This window comes from Gracilinanus agilis, chromosome 2, assembly GCF_016433145.1.
Source record: "Gracilinanus agilis isolate LMUSP501 chromosome 2, AgileGrace, whole genome shotgun sequence".
Taxonomy (NCBI): Eukaryota; Metazoa; Chordata; class Mammalia; order Didelphimorphia; family Didelphidae; genus Gracilinanus; species Gracilinanus agilis.
Window position 1 is genome coordinate 395,815,212 of NC_058131.1, and position 18,249 is coordinate 395,833,460.

The window sequence follows — 18,249 nt, forward strand, 5'->3', positions numbered from 1 at the left end:
AAATGTAGGTAATGTAAAAACAAGCTATAGCAATGAAATTTATTTTAAAAATTCATCCTTGCATAACATTTGAGAAATGTTTAGTTGCTTTAAATCACAAAGGAAAGTGTCTTCTTCTTCCTGTTCTTATTCTTGTGATATATTATAATGTTTTAGAAACATTGAAACCATTGAATTCTCTTCATGCTAAAACATGGTTTTAGTCATTTTTAGATATCTCAATGGTTACCTCTATTCTATCTTGGCAATTTCTACTTTGTATAAGGACGCATGTACATATGGGTATTGTTTTTAGAGAGAGAAGTGAACATTTGGGAATATGAATTCCAGTGTTCCCATTATAATTCTTGATTTGGGAAAGAAATAGAAGGTTTTCAAGTTGATAAAACTAGACTCTGCATACCTCAAAATGCAGAAAAGTTATACATTAATGGGGAAGTTCTTTTCCTTTTGGCACTTAAAGGAATATAAAACTTAAGAGACCTAACTCATAAGGACAGAAAAATCAATGGAAGAATCAGCAGGAGAGAATTTGAGAAGTGAGATTTTTCCCCCCAGTGTGAGCTGCCTATTGCCCTTTAGAGAATGACACAAAAGAGTGTCAGAAAGAGCTCTCTAGCTTAACTGCCAAGTAAATGCTAAGACAGAAGAGGAAGACTGATAGGAACAATATCTTGACATATTCAGCTGCTGAAATCTAAAGCCTGAGTTGCATTTGCTGCAAGAAGATGCATTGTAGAAAGGATTCTGTAATAGCTGAAGGCCTTTACCTTTTCTCTAAAAGGAATCCTAAGTACCATATGTGACTGGACTCTAAGATGGAGCTTTTGAAGCTATGGACAGGCATGCTGTGAGGTATGCAGCAGAGAGTGAATTACAATCTCCATCCTGTTAAATTGGACTCAATGGAGCTATTCTCCAATGTTCTCTGAGAAGGTTAGAGCTGTTTCATGACTGCCATCTGTTCAGGATGCTGATGAAATCTTTGCTTCTTTGTGTACTTGCCAGGATGAACTTCTGGATATGATGAGAAAAGAATAAATGCTAACTGTTTAACTGAATATTTATATATACATACATACAAATGCATGCACCTAAATAGTCATTGATATTCCTTCTGGTTATATTCATTAGGATTACCAGAAACAAAGATATTCTTTATATATATATATATATATATATATATATACTTATTCAAAAGAAGCCCTGAAGCCCTGAATTATGGTGAACCTCATAATAGAGTTTCATCAGAAAATAGAGAATTTGGGAAATGAAAGTTGATCCTGAGGAAAATTAATTACAATGGAGATTCAAAGTCTAAGTATAGGTAAGGGAGAAAGAGAGTCAAAATTCCAGGGTCATAATTTTCATAGAATAAATTTGGGCTATAAAATCTCCTATGCTTGATATTTTCTTTCATGAATGTCATTTGATGGAGTTGGAAAATATACCAGGGAAGTGTTGAACATTCAACTTGTCTTTCTCACCACAGAGGCAGTGAGGTGGTACAGTGGATAGAGCACTGAACCTTGAGTCAGGAAGACCTGTGTGTCAAACCCCATTTCAGCCACTATTTGTGTGATCCTAGGAGAGTCATAACCTCTGTTTGCCTCATTTTACTCAACTGCAAAATGAGGATAATTACTGCATCTATCTGCCATATCTGATGTGTGGATCAAGTGAGATAACATTTGTAAGGCACTTAGCGTAGGTTCACAGTATATGCTATATAATTGCTTATTCCCTTCCTCCTATACACATCAATTGTATTTTGCATTGCATGTTGGTGATGGGCTACCGTCAACTGTTAGATACTAGGTGGCTACATGTTTTAATTAAAATTTTTGTTTGTATTAAACAAAATGAGTCAGATTAAAACTGGAGTTATTCCTGTATTGAAAGAAGAATTTTTGCATGTGTGAAGACAAGATTCAGCATTATAATTTGTTTCTTTAGGTGTTAATTGTTCTGTCAAGTATAGTGATTACTATTTCTTCTTGGCCAAAAGAAAGCAAACAGCTTATACACATTTTATTGGAGAGAAGATATAAATTAGAGAGTCATAGTCTCACAGTTTCAGAAATAGAAGGCATCTTAGGGGCTAGTGAGTTTAACCTCTTCATTTAAAAGACAAGGACTGAAGCCCAGTCAGCAAGTCAAGTCAAGAAGTCAAGCAATTTAAGAAGTGTCAGGTACTATACCAAATACCGGTGATTCCAAGTAAGGCAAAAATAGTTCTTACTTTCAAGGAGCTCATAATCTAATGAGGAAGACAACATGTAAATAACATGATATATGCGATATATATCTATATATACAATAAAGTTAAGTACTAAATAATTTACAAAGGTGATAAAGCAGCAGAACTGTGCTTTTCTGCTATTGAATCTCATGCTTTTTACTATATTGCAGTCAGTCACCTTGTTAAACTGCTTCTAACCACAACCCTTCTATAGGATGTCACTGAAACATACAGATAGCATGTCCTTACAAAGCTGTCCTCTATCTTGTCCTCATGGAAACTGGCTTAGTCTAACAGACAAGGAAAGACTGACTTTGCTCTCCCATCATTTGCCAAACAACCTGGTGCCATTTCCAGTAAAATTCAGGGTTACTCTTTGCCGCCAACCTACTGCACAAAGTTATTTTGAGGCTTGAGTTGATCTGATGTTATCTGAAAGCTCTTTCCTCTTGGGAAGTAAAAAGAGTACTACTGAACATTAAATTATAAATTATCCACCACTGTAATGGGCTAGTCAACTTTCTTTCAGTGATTGTACCTCCTTTTATCCTGAGAAAATTTCAGTTAGGAGAATATAATACTTTTAAAATCCAGTCATGTAGAGGAGGGGACATGTTGATACATGAAGCCTCTCTCTAACTATTCAGGCTATAGAGCGTAATCTGGGGTTGTTGTTAAAAATCAATGCAAAAGGGTATAATTAGTCTTGAAGGGGTAAAATAACAAACACAATGAAGAAAATTAGTGAATCAGTGTTTTGATTCCTGATTCTTGTAATTATAGTGGCTCTACTTGTTCTGCTGTGCTTAAGTCTATTGGTATTTCCATTAACAAACCTCTTTTGGGGTTTATTATCTCAGATATATTTTAACTGTCATCTGGATGAAAATTGCATGGTAGTTGCTAGCAGAAATGTATTTCATTTTTGTTTACAAAACACATATATCCCTAATGAGAACATCATCTATGGTAGTAATCCAACTTTCTTTGTCTTCACTGCCTACCCAGGTCAGACTTATATTTTCATTCTTGAGTAAAACCGAAAAAAACTGAGGTTGTAATAACAGAATAGATAAAGTAGTAGGTGACATGTGAAAATTCTTATGTGACCTCATACACTTATTAAATTTTAAGCATAGTTGCATCAAGTAATTCTGTGCAATCCAAAATTACCTAGACATTGAGCAAAGAGAAGTTAAGATCTTTTTATCTTCTCAAAAATTTAGAGTTATAATTTAGTGATATAATTGAAAGAGGCAATGTGGGGTAGTGAATATTGGATTGGCCTTGGATTCAGGAAAACCCGATTTTGATTCAACTGACTATATCCCAATGGGTAAAACTCTCTCAATGCCTTTGTCCACTCTCTAGGACTATAGCTTTCTTTTTTTTTTTTTAATTTCATTTTTGTTTTTTCCAAGATTTATATATATATTTAAAGAACATTTTCTAGTTCATTTTTAGTTGTGTAGCCAATATGTTGATTTGTTTTGTCTCTCTTTTATTGATTAAAGTGTTTAGGGATACAATACATTTCTCTATTAAGGACTGTTTTGGTTACATCCTTTGGTATGCTGTCTCATTGACATTATCTTTAATGAAACTGTCCAGTGCTTCTGTGATTTGTTCTTTGACCGACAAGTTCTTTACAATTAATTTATCTAGTTTCCAATTAATTTTACTCATCTCTTCAGTGGCCAGTTTCTGGTTATGTAATGGGATTAGAAAGGAACATACATATTTCTCCATTGTTCATGGCACCTTTACAAAAACTCTCCATGAATTAGGCCACAAAAAGCTCACAAACAAGTGCAGAAAAAAGCAGTAATATTAACCACGTCTTTTACTGGCCACTATTAAATAAAAATGGTTGTGGTCCTTTATTAATAGGACCAAAACTCTCAAAAGAGTTGTTCTGCCTTTGCAGAGTGTTTCTTCACTTGGAGTTCACTAAAACTATAACAATATAGATTTGGACCACCCCTATGAAAAGAAGGAGAGAAATAAAAGCATACTGAATTAGGAGATCAAATCTAGATTTAAATCCTAGTTTTGCTACTTATAACCTCATTTAGCCTCTTTAGAACTCAATTTCCCTTAATATAAAATGAGGAGGATGGATAAGATGATTGTTAAGATTCCTCTAAGCTCTAAGTCTTCTGATTTTATTTTAACTTTATAGGGCATGACCAGAACACCTTACAAAGCCAAGAAGTAAAGAAAATCCTTCATGGCCATGCCTACTGTAGTGGAAATTGATTTCTCCTATTTCTGTATAAAGCCAGAGAGCATTTCTAGTCCCAGGCTTATGAGATGCCAAACTCCCATTTGAGGCTAAGAGAATCAGGCTAATAGTGATTAATCTAATTTGTTGTCTTTTCTAAAATGAAGTTGAAAAGATGGGAAATAATCCAAACCTTCTTCAGTAAAGATAAAGTCAACTAAATGAGTGTATCAAGCATGGTTTAATAGGAATTGAATTGAACACCCAGTTTGTAGTTTGGTTTACTAAAATTGTAACTGAACCTCCCCAGCCAAAACATTGCACATCAGTGGGAGTCATTTTGGTTTCAATGATAAAATTTTGGCTAAGCCAATCCAATACCAATTAGTCAACAATTTTAGCACTCATTTTGGTTCTGCTATTGTCAATGTGATCTTAGGTAAATCAATGCAACTCTCTGTACCTCAATATTCTCAAATGCAAAATGAAGGATTTGGGTGACATTTTCCTTGAAAACTTTGAAAAGGAAGTTTCCTTTTCAAACTTCCAATTAAGTTTAACTGAACAGGCACTGAATAAGAATCTCCCTGCTAGACACTTTGCTTGATACTATGGATACAAAGAAAATGAAACAGGTCCTACCCCTCAAGGAACTTATAATATATTGATCATACAGAACAAAAGTTAAATCTTCTTTTAAAAAAATGTGAGAGAAAACACGGGCTCTGGGAGAGTACTATCAACCAAAATAGTAGATTAATCAATCAACTTATGATGTGCCCAGCACAGAGTAGTACACATGGTTCTTGACCTCAAGAAGATTATTATCTTGGGGATAGGAAAGGGACATAAGGCATACCACACATTAGATTTCAAAAAAAAAAAATACAAATGCCACACATCTGCTCTTTCTGGCCCTGGATGGTTATATCTCCTCATTGTATGTGTTAAAATTAAATGAAAAACTCCTGGTTCTTAGTTTCCATAGAGTTTGTTAATATTTACTTGAAATAGAGAAAGCAGATAGAGATTGAAGCCTATTTCTAACCTAATTCTAATTTTTGCCATGTTGTGCTCTGCCTCATTGCTCCCAACCAGTGTCCTGCAACATTGCCATCCAAGGAAATAGAGAGAGCACACCCTCTTGAACCTCCTCTTTTATCTTTTCTTTTGTTGGACCTGGAAATGGATTGAGTCCCTACGACTCTTCACCTGTGACCTCTGTTTGGAGTGTTCACATGACATCCAGGCATACAGTGAAGGGACACAGGTTGGACAACCCTGGAGGAAGAAGGGGTTCCCTTTATACATATGTAGATAGCTAGTTCTGCACACTCAGAGCCAGAGTGGTGGCATCTTCCCCCAGGGCTCGAAGGTATCCTGAGAGGTTGCAGGGTCTCTTTTCTCTGCCTTTGGCTCAAGCCTCCACTAGTTTTGTTCTTCTCCTTATTTGGGGTAAGTGCCTGGAGGTCCGGTCCTATTTAATGGCTTAACCTCAGGTAACTCTGACTCTGAAGGGCTGGTCTCAAACCTCATTTCAGTTCCTACAATAACAATGGTCCTACCAAGCTCCCATACAAAGACAGCACGGCTGCCGGATGGGTCCTCATTTCACTTTTTGTTGGCATGGGTTCAGAAGGGCATTCCCAAAGGTTGCTCCTTAGTTCTCAGACAGTGTCAAGGACTTGGGCTGGCTGCAAAGCCTGACAATAGATTCTGACTTGTGGATTCCTGTGGCACATTCTCCCATGATTAGAGATTCTGCTTCTTGTACCTAGAAAAGAAAATGGTGAATGAAAAGGCCAAGAAGGCACTATTTCTCAAGGACTCTATAGCCTCAGAGGGAGAATAAAGCCTTGAGGCTTTTCTCTTTGCAGCAAAATCTCTTACCAGAGATTATCTGACCAACAGAATGCATTTGAAGACTAAAAGGGCTATTGGAAGCCCTTTTAAAGTCCACAGCAGTCAAAGATCCTCCAACTTACCATGTGGTTAGCCTCCCAGAACCAGGTACAGAATGCCTTTGCATGTTCTACAGTCTTTCCAAAGCATTTTCCTTAATGGTCCCAGAAGCAGGCTTCCAGCCTTTCCACACAGGGGGATGCTGTTTCAGGTGCTTTGTATGTATGCCACATTACACAATAAAGACTATGAAGTTTTTACTTGTATATCATAGAAACTTCATTTAGGAGTGCAATACAAAATAAAGGCCTTATGGAGAATGTTATGCCTTACTTTGGCTCTGGAGATGTGTGCCAAGGGCGCACTGTATAATAAGCTGTTATTGAGTATCAGTTCCTAGTATGGTAACCGGTCTATAATAAGAGTTTTATTTATTTATTTATCCACTCATTCATGCACCTACTCATCCATTTATTTATTTATTTGTTTGTTTGCTTGCTTATTTATTTATTTATTTATTTCCAAGGTCTGGATGATTTCATTTAATTAATTAATTTTGAATATTTTTCCATGGTTACATGAATCATGTTCTTTCCCTCCCCTTCTTCCACACCCCTCCTATATCCAATGTGTAATTCTACTGGGTTTTACATGTGTCATTGATCAAGACTTATTCCCATATTATTGTTTTTTGTTTTCCTAAATAATTTTATTTTTTAAATTTATTTTTATTTTATTGATTAATTATGAAAATTTTCCATGGTTACATGATTCATGCTCTTTCCCTCCCCTCCTTCTACTGCCCAGATGTAGCCAACAAGCAAAACCACTGGGTTTTACATGTGTCATTGATCAAGACCTATTTCCATATTATTGATATTTACACTAGGGTGATCATTTAGAGTCTACATCCCCCTCGACCCATGTGATCAAGCAGTTGTTTTTCTTTTGTGTTTCTACTCCCACAGTTCTTTCTCTGGTTGTGGAGAGCGTTCTTTCTCCTAAGTCCCTCAGAAGTGTCCTGGATCATTGCTATAATAAGAGTTTTAATAAATGCTTGGAGGCTGATTACTCTACTCCACAGATTTTGTTAAACTGTAGGCTTTATATATGCAATGATCATCCAAGTCAAAGGGCTTATTAGCCCAAAGTGTCTGAATTGGGCCTTGAAGTAGGATTCTAGAAGCTGAAGAGTCAGGAAAAGGCCTCTTACCTTGGGGTGGCAGTAGGTCAGCAGTCATAAACTTTATTCAGAGATAAAAGCTCAAGTGACCTTCCTTTACGAACATCTCTGTGTTACTTGAGAAGTCAGAACTCCGTCTTTACTGACATCATTATTTTCACTCCTAAACTCAGGTAAACATGAAATGAAGGGCTTAATGCCAACAATGTATTGTTGATAATCCCACTGCCCTCCAGCATAGGATATCTCTCTCAACAGCCTCACATCTATAGTAAAAGATAAGGAATGTTCCTGGGACTCAGAGTTAAGCTACATTTTATAAGATTTCCATTCTCAGTTTAATTGATGTGATTGATGTGAGTTAAATTGCTGTCTTGAAGAATTTGCCTTTATAATTCACTGCAAATGGTGCTGCAAATCCCAAGAAAAGGGCCCACCTAGGACTAGATTATCCTTTTACCCTTTCTCTAAATCCTGAATAACAATAAAAGAGTTGACCAAACCTTGTAGATACTAACCCCAGAACAGGGATTAATAAAGGTTTTTGTATCTTTACCTTTTTGGCAGTCAGTCTGCTGACGAAACCTCTGGACCCCTTCTCAGAATATTGTTTTTAAATGCATACAATTAAATATATAGAATAACAAAAGAAACCAATTATATTAAAATAAAGATGTAATTTTTTCATATATAAATTTGCAGACCTGAAATCTATTCATCTGTCCCTTTGGAAGGAGAAGTCTGTGCAACCTAAAGAACCCTAGACCTAGAAGTTTAGCCCTAAGGCCTTATATTATGGAAAGGAGCTTGCCTGCTATAAGGTAGAAGTCTACTGGTTATAACAGTCAAAACAAAATGAATGCTAGCACTTAGCACAGTGCTTGGCATAGAGTAGATTCCCTTAAGCTTGTTTAAATTTTTTTAATCAAATTTGAAACCAATTTTTAACATTTGTTTTCTAAAAATTTGAATTCCAAATTCCTTCTCTCCTTCCCTCTCCTCCCCTGTCCCTGAGACAGTAGGCAATTTGATCTAGGTTTTGTCTAACTTTCTGTTTGTCCTGACCAGCCCATTAACATAGCTGGAATGCTCCAAACAAAAGAGACTTTGATTGATTCCTGAGATACAGTAGACCAATGCACAGGGAAAGGAAGTGACAAGGAAGAGGATATAGAAATGAGACAGGAGAGGAAAGGGGTCTTCTTCTCTGGAGGTTTGTGGCAGAAGATACTCTTGTGAGCTGGTAAGATTGGGGTGGTAGGCTAGGAAATATTTTTTTATTTCCTTCTCTCCTTATTTCCTTCTTAAACTATATTTATATTTAAATTATATTGTTAAAAGCTACTATCATCCTCATGACTTAAGGGTTAATTATTTTATGAATGACAATGACAATAATTAAAAAATTAATATTATATTTCTAAACAAATTTCTAAATATTACATTTATCATATTACATTTGGTATAATATTAATTTTTTACTGTTGCAGTATTATAGAGGTGCAATCATGGAAAACATTTCCATATTGGTCATGTTGTGGAGGAAGACTCATATAAAACAAAGAAAAATACTATGAAGAAATTAAAGTGAAAAACAGTATGCTTCAATCTGCATTCAAATTCTATCAGTTCTTTCTTTGGAGGTGGATAACATTTTTCATCATGAGTTCTCTTGAATTATCTTGGATCATTGTATTGTTGAGAAGAGCCTAACTCATTAACATTCATATTGTATGATACTGTTGCTGTCTACAGTGTTCTCCTGATTCTGTTCACTTCACTTTGAATCAGTTCATGTAGATATTTCCAAGTTTTTCTGAAATTACCCTACTTGCCATTTCTTACAGCACAATAGTATTCCATCAGAATCATATATTACAACTTGTTCAATTATTTCCCAATTGCTAGAAATCCCCTTAATTTCTAATTCCTTGCCACCACAAACAAGAAGCTGCTCTAAAAACTTTGTATAGATAGGTCCTTTTCTCTTTTTTATATCTTTGGCGTTCAGTAGTGGTAATGCTGGATTAAATGGTACCCACAGTTTTATCACCCTTTTGGCATAATCCCAAATTGCTCCTCAGAATGGTTGGATCAGTTCACAACTCCCCCAATAGTGTCCCAATTTCCTCACATCTCCCCTAACATTTATCATTTTCCTTTTCTGTTATATTGGCCAATCTGCTAGGTATGAGGTGATATTTCAGAGTTGTTTTAATTAGCATCTCTTTTATTAATAGTGATTTGGGACATTTTTTCATTTGGCAAAAAAAAAATAGTTTTGATTTCTTCATCTGAAAATTGCCTATTCATATCCCTTTACCATTTATCAATTAGGGAATGACTTGTATTCTTATAAATTTGATTCAGTTCTTCATATATTTGAGAAATGGGCCTTTTATCAGGAAAACTTGCTATGAAATCCCCTCTCGAGTTTTCCACTTCCCTTGTAATTGTGTTTGCATTGGTTTTATTGATGCAAAACTTTTTAAAGTTAATATGATCAAAATTATCCATTTCATATCTCATAATGCTCTCTATCTCATTTGGTCATAATTTCTTCCCCTGTCTGAGGCAAACTATTCCATGTTCCCCCAATTTGCTCATGACATTGCCTTTTGTATCTAAATCATGCACCCATTTTGATCATTTCTTTGTATAGACATAGTAGATTCTTTTTATTTTAAGTCTTATTTTCTGTCTTAGAATCAATACTGTGTATTGGTTCCAAGGCCAGAGAGTGGTAAGGACCAGGCAATGGGGGCTAAGTAACTTGTCCAAGGTCACACAGCTGGGAAATTTCTGAGACCAGATTTGAACCCAGGATCTGCCATCTCTGGCCCTGGCTCTCAATTCATTGAGCCACCTACCTGCCCTTATCATAGATTCTTAATAAATGTTTATTTGTTGATTGATTGTTGATTGAATGACTGAATCACTTAGTAATATTCTTCGGACCCCTAAAATGGTACCTGGATAGTGAAATGAGGTTTTGATTCTAAATTATATGAATAATTGCCACAATGTTATGCCTCTCTTTGGCTGGGGAGATATGTTCCAAGGGTGCTCTATAAAATAAACTTGTTACTGAGTACCAGCACCTAGCCTGGTTGTCAGCCCACAACAGGAGCTTTAATAAACGTTTGTGAATTATTTGGATATTCTACAGATTTGTCTTAATGAACTATAGGCTTTATATATGCAACGATCACCTGTCATCAAAGGGTGCATCAGTTCAAAGTGTCTATTTCTAGGACAGTTAGTTGTCACTCATCAGTTTTGCCACCTTCATGCACAGTGTCCAGGTTCTTATGACTATGATTAGGAGTGTGTCTGCCTACCTATGAAACTGCACAGTTTGAGCCCCTACTTACTAGCTACTCCTCTTTTATCCTGTTCCTTGTATGTACCTCACTGAACCACCTTTATGATGGTTCATTTGGAGGTCATAATTACAGAGAGCATTTAATCAGAGTGGTTCAAAAAGGCCAAATATATTAATATAAAAGGCACTACTATTAATATGAGATATCGACTTAATTCCATTCAATCCCAATTTTAAATCCTGTGGAAATATGTTAAAAATCTTTTGATTAAACTGAACATATTAAGAAATAATATTTTCTCTCTTCTAAAAGCCCTTTACAGATATAACATCTCCCTCAGCTCCCCAAAAGTGGTCGTTAAATTAAGGACAAAAGATCTTTTCTTAAGGAAATGCATTAAGGATAGAAAGCAAATTGTGAACCTTTGCTTTAAGAGGACCTCTTTTCCTCTTTTGATTCCTGCTTTTCCCAATCCCCTTGTAGCAACTGACCCTTGAGATTACCAAGGGAAGTATTCTCTATTCCATTCAAAGGGAAGCACTCTCTTCTGGTATTTAGGAGAGATTCTCAATATCAGTCACTGGGAGGAGCACCTTTTCAAACCTTGAGTGGAGTGATCCAGGAAGGAAAGGGATAGTGATTGCTATTTAGGTAACTAAAACTAAAACAATCACCTCCACTGTATTTCTACATATGGTGATTTTTTTTTCATTTTCAAGATTTCTATAAATGTTATCTCAAATTATTTTGGCATGGGGACATGTCCAAGGGCATCGGAGGACTGTACTACTTTGAAGAATAAAGTTGTTTCCTGCAGACTTACACCTAAAACAAAGTATAATATATATATCTCTATCTATCTATCTATCTATCTATCTATCTATCTATCTATCTATCTATCTATCTATCTATCTATCTTTCTTTCTTTCTTTCTTTCTTTCTTTCTTTCTTTCTTTCTTTCTTTCTTTCTTTCTATTTTTTTCTTAAAAACTCTGAGGTAGATTGATGTTGATTTCCATTCCATCTTTCTCCTTTCACCCCATGCAACCTTCACCTGCTCATTTTTTTTTAGCAGCAGTGGGGAAGATAGAGTATGTGATTGTAAACATCTTACTTTTCAGTGGTACCATGAGGTATAAGGAGATGCAATCTAAGAAATAAGAAATCTAAGAAAAACAAAGAAATCCCCTTTGTTCTTGCTTTGGCTGGTTTGTCCCTCCTTCCCCGTACTTAATTTTGGACTTTTATTTGTCCTTGAAAATTCATCTCTCTTGGGTTAAGTTGATACTTAAAGACTCCTGTGTTACTGCAGTTCAAAGTCTTGGTGGCAGACAGATTGGTTCAGTCTTTGCCATTTCTTCTCTCTCTCTCCTTTAGAATTCTTTCTCTTAAATCATCCACTCCTCTTTTCTTTCTTCATTGGAAGGGCCTACTCAAAACCTGAGTGGGCTGGTCATGGACTAATAGTGGCATATCTGTCATAGGTAAATAGTGATATTACTATATCTTTTTCATTTTAAAATTTTTTTTCATTTTTTTAGAATGTTTTTTTCCATGGTTCCATGATTCATGTTCTTTCCATCCCCCCAAACTTCCCTCCACCCTCCCCGTAGCTGACATGCAATTCCACTGGGTTTTACATGTTACATTGACTATATCTTTTTCATAAAAATATGAGGAACCTTTAATGCAGGTATTAGTTCTATCACCATATTTTATAGGGACCTTAGAGGCTATATATAATCCCCTCATTTTACTGGTGAGGGATTTAAGACCCTAAGTGGTTTAATGACTTGCTTAATGCCATGAAGATAGTACAGCCTGTGGTCTAATCTAGGTCATTTGACTCAAAATGTCATGTAATTTCAAGGCAGTTAGGTAGTACAGTGGCTAGAGCACCAGACCTGGAGGCAGGAGGATTTGGGTTCAAATCTGGACTCAGACAATTTATTAGCTGCGTGATTTTGGGCAAGTCACTTAAGTTCTTTTTCCTAGCCCTTGTTGCTTTCCTGTGCTAAAATTGATATGAAGATAGAAGATAGGATTTTTATTAAAATTTATATAAAATGTTATTTCCACTACACCATGAATTAACTCCTTATTCTTTTTCAAGAAAACTTAGTTCTATGGCCACAGAAATAGATATTCTTAACCATTGCCAGATGTTTTACTAAAATGCAATTATTAGGGAGGCCACCAGAAAATGTCACAGTATAATAGATAAAAACTCCCATACTTTCTGTTTAAGTATCACTTCTAATGCAGAAAAGCAAGGGCTAGGCATTTGAGTTTAAATGACTTGCTCAGCATCCCACAGCTAGGAAGGATCTGGGGTCAGATTTGACCCTAAGACCTCCAGTCTTCAAATCTAACTGTCTATATACTGTGCTACCTAACTGCTCCCACAACATAATAGATCAAGGCCTAGAAGGGACTTTGGGGCCATCGGATCAAACCCTCTCATTTTATAGATGAGGAAACTGAGGACTAGAGAGTTTAATGAATCATCAAAGGTCAGGAAGGGATTAAGAAGAAGAGTCAGGATATGAACCCAAGGCCTCTGTCTCTAGATACAGAATGTTTTTCCATGTGGATGGACAGCTTGGAGCAAATTCATCCACACTATTGAAAAATTTCAATGCCTAAACTTTTACTGATTTAGATGAGGTGTGATTGTATCATCCAAATTCTTAAATCATTTTTTGGAAATCTACTATGCAGTACTGTACTGCTGAGTCCATAGAACGAATTTTAGAGAAGTCATGACACTTGCTTTCATAGATGACTCTTGTCTAATAGGAACTTTTAATTCTTTGAAAATCATAGACTAAGATTGAGAGCTGGAAAGGTACTCCAGCGTTATTTTTCCAACTTCCTTATTTGTAGATCAAGAAACTGAGTCCTGGAGAGGTTAAATAATGATAGACAGCCAATTCAATCTTTTTTTTTTTATTGTGAGTCTGCCCTTTGTTCTCATAGACTAATTCACAGGCTTGCTTGAAGTCTGAGGAAGTTTGCTCAAAGAAACTACCTCAGACGACAGAATGCCCAGGCAGTAGTGAGCTCAAGCTCTGTGCTTGTCATCATGTTTTTTTCTTAGATTAGAAAGAACAGAGGGAAGCCTTGAAAAGGAGTCGAAAGCATTTGTGAATTTTGGCACTTTTTTGTTATGACAAACATGTAGCCCTATTCATAGAGCACAGTGAAGCATTCTTTATTATAGAAGGGACTTGAACAGCTCAGTTTGAGGTATGCTATTTGAATAGGAGAAAATAGGTTGCTGTCATAGGTTGTGATTGCAAAGAAAGCTGCCCCTCTCTCTTAATTTAATTTATGGTTTGCTTAAAAATAAGACTACTTTGTATATTCCAGCTGTCTAAGGCAGAAAGGTCCTATTCTAAAAGACTGAAACATCAGGGACTTTTCAGATGTGAAGGAGGCAGCCTGGCTTACGGAGGCCAGGCCTTGGAGAGGGCAAAGCTATTCCCTTCTTGGGACTGTGTGGAAAATAGCCATGTGTAATGGAGAGGCCTATAGGTACTATATGATGATAGAAAAATCATATTATGGGTCACATATGTCAAAATTGCATCTTATTCTGGTCCCCTGACCCCCTTCTTCCAGTCAGTAGAGTAAATAATTTTTTAAGTAGCTAATAGTAATAGTAATAATAATAGTAACAATTGTAGGAAGTAAGATTGCGAAGGAGAACCTAGAAGTCATATTCAGTAATGAGCTGGAGGAATTCCATGTGAACTGGAACAACCTCCAGGAATTGATGTAGAGTGAATAGAGCAGAACCAGAAGAACATTGTACACAGAGACTGATACACTGTGGCACAATCGAATGTAATAGATTTCTCTACTAGCAGCAATGCAATGATCCAGGACGATTCTGAGGGGCTTATGAGAAAGAACATTATCCACATTCAGAGGAAAAACTATGGGAGTAGAAACACAGAAGAAAAACAACTGCTTGATCACATGGGTTGATGATCAGGGATGTAGACTCTAAACGATCACCCTAATGCAAATACTAATAATATGGAAATAGGTCTTGATCAATGACACATGTAAAACCCAGTGGAATTGCTCATTGGCTACGGGAGGGGGGGGGTGGGAGGAGGGGAGGGAAAGAACATGAATCATGTAACCATGGGAAAATATTCTAAATTAATTAATTAAATAAAAATTTTCAGAAAAACAAAAAGAGGTCATGTTCAGACCAAAGATTAAAGGAGCACAATTTTCATATTGTTATCATCTATTAACCAAAATTTACAATCTGAGAATTTGTACAAAATAAAGGAAATTGTTTTGGCTTTGTTGTCATAGCCTTTTGGTCCTCTGATATGTTGTAGGCCTCAGAAAAATTCCAGATATCAGCAGTAGGACCAGTAGAACACTGAATGGGGCCGATAACTTTAAGGATGTGGATATATTAACTTTGAAGTTTTACTGACAACTTTGAGCTGCTTTGGATATACTAATGAACAAAGTGGCACAGATAAGAGTCTGCCCCTCACAAAAAACCTTTAAAATGAGACCTCAAACTCTTACCTCCAACCATTCTTCTAACTCCATCTGGGTCCATGTTGTTGATTTTTCTCAATTCTAATCCATGGTAACCTGAGTGACTCTGTGGGTCTCCCCTTCCCTAGTCTCTTCCTCATGTTGCCCTCTTTCCTCTATCACTTTGTCTCTGTCACTACTGCATGTGCTACTAGTTCCTCCCACTTCTTTAACATTAAAAAAAATATTAATTTATTTTAAACACTTACCTTCCATCTTAGAAATAATACTATTGATTCTAAGGCAGAAGAATGGTAACTGCTAGGTAATGGGAGTAAGTGACTTGTTCAGGTCACACAGCTAGGAAGTGTCTGAGGCCATATTTGAATCTAGGATTCCCCACCTCTAGGCCTGGCTCTCCATCCACTGAGCCACTTAGCTGCTTCTTCCCCTTCTTCCTTTTGCTGCTTGACTCTGTACTGTGCTATTTGCCCCTACACTCTCTGTGCCTTATGAAAATGTGATTGAAGCCTCCCTTTTTGCTGCCAGCATGGTCTTTTCCATTAAGTACCCAAAGAACTCTATGTGCCTGCCACATTTCCATAAATTAATCAGCAATTCATCTATACATCTCAAAGAACTGATATTTCAGGAGTTGCTAAACTGGAATCTAAGTCTGCATGCAAAACAGGAGTAACTAAGTCCTTTGTTATTCTCCAAGTACACTTGAGTGAGGTAGGACTATCATGAGCTGCTTCACCAAGGACAAGCCAGGAGAAGGACAGCTATCTTCTTTCCCACTCAGCCAGGGTAGCCATGAGCTTCTGGTTGCCTCTCTCTTTGCATTTCTTCTTTCCTGATCTCAGGGAAATTAATATTCTGAAATGGAAGTATCTAGATCATCTTGTGAGTCTGGAAAATCCAGGGCACTTAGAAGTTCAATTGGTGGTCAGGTCTATATGATGGTAGTAGCAATAGCTGTTTGAGTGGTAGTGGCCACAGACTTGCAGAAAAGACCTGAAGACAGCAATAGCTTCAGAGAGTGAGACCTCTTATGGTTCAGAGTCCTGAGTATGGACTCTGAAAGACACTGATCCTTAGAATATAGTAAAAAGCTCCCTTAGCACTAAATAATATAAAATCTTATTGTATCTTCTTAATAGATACTTTTTCTAAAAATTAATTGAGGAGACTGGATGATTGTCAATAGAAAAGATGCTGGTGGTGTTCAAAGAACTACCATACTAGTAACAAGCTCTTCAAGTTTACTTCTAAAACACACAGACACACACATACACACACAGAAGTTACCTCTGTGAGTATATAATGTATAAGCAATTGGGGAATGAGTTCAGAGATGATACTATACAAATAAAAGAAGAATTCCTATAGATAATCCAGATCCCACATACATATTTAATATAACAGTGCAGAAAAAATAATTTAGTGCCTCACATTTATTTATATGGTACTTTAAGATGTGCAAAACTCTTTGCATGCATTATTTCATTTGATCTTTACAACAACTTTGTGAATTAAGTGCATTTATTATCTCCATTGAATAGATGGGGAAATGGAATCTGAGAGAAGTTATAAGTGATTTGTCCAAGATTACACAGTTAAGATGTGTATGATGTAGGATTGTGAACCCAAGTCTTCCTGACTCCAAGACCAGGTCTTTGCCTGCTTTGTTTCAATCCCAAGCAGCAAAAAGTATCTCGTGTTTTCTTGTTTCTCTTCAAACCTTCCCTGAGGTGTGAGAGCCATGACCATTTTGCACTTTATTTTGTGTTTCTGAATATGCATGTATATTGAATTTTGTAGAGATATCCTACTTGAATCAACTATTTAAAATAAATCAATGATGAAGTCTTTTGTAAAGTGAAGATTATGAATATTCATATCTTAATTGATTTTGTTTTCTAAGTTCAGCTCTTTATATATATGATTTTCTTTAAGTGGAGTACAGCTAAATGATCAGCATTCTCTAAGCCTATTTTTGAGTCGATTGAAGTAGTAAGGATAATTTTCTTGAATCACTGATTGTGTGATAGTGAGGAGAGAAGATTGCAGAACTTGGTTCTCATGTGATCAGGATTGAGGCAGACCTGGAAGGCAAGTCTCCAACCTTTGAGTTTAAGTTTTTTTTTCTAGCTTGTCTTATGTGAAATGACACATTTTATAGATAGTAACTTGCCTTATGGTGGGTAACTTGCTCTATGAGATCAGGTGGGATAAATACCATCAAACATAGTGGGTAAATGTTTAATGACAAGCCTTCAGGCTGTTCTCAGATGCATCAGGCCAGAGAAATATGAAAAATCCCCTTAGGCAAAGGCAAGATTATCATATAGGATTCCTATTTTCCAACCAGTAGTTGAGAGGCTGGCTAGCCAGTTTTCCTTTATCCATAAAACTTTTTCTTCCAATAGTCCTTACTTATTAAAACTTATAAACTTAAATACTCCAAAATGTCTTACATTGCTTTTTTTTCTCTCCTTCCTATATCTTTTTCCTCCCTTTCCTACTTCCAGCTTCTTTGGCCACTGACTCTTCTTGATGTATCAAGAATTGGGGCACTGAGGAGAGTAGGACAGTTTTCTCTGTTAGCAGTGTATTTGGGGTTGGGGGAATTTTGCTGTAGGCAAGTTCTACAATGTAGGAATGAGGTTCATGAGACCATATGAGACCAAGAGGCTTGCACTCCTCTACTGAAAATGTGAGATGGTCCATCTATATCTTCAAATGAATTTCTTTGCCATAACTGAAATAGATGCTGGCTAATGTTACCTCTTGCCTTCTTCTTTGAAGGTAACCAGGGAATCAGTCACTCGATATTGGACTGGTTCATGAAGACATT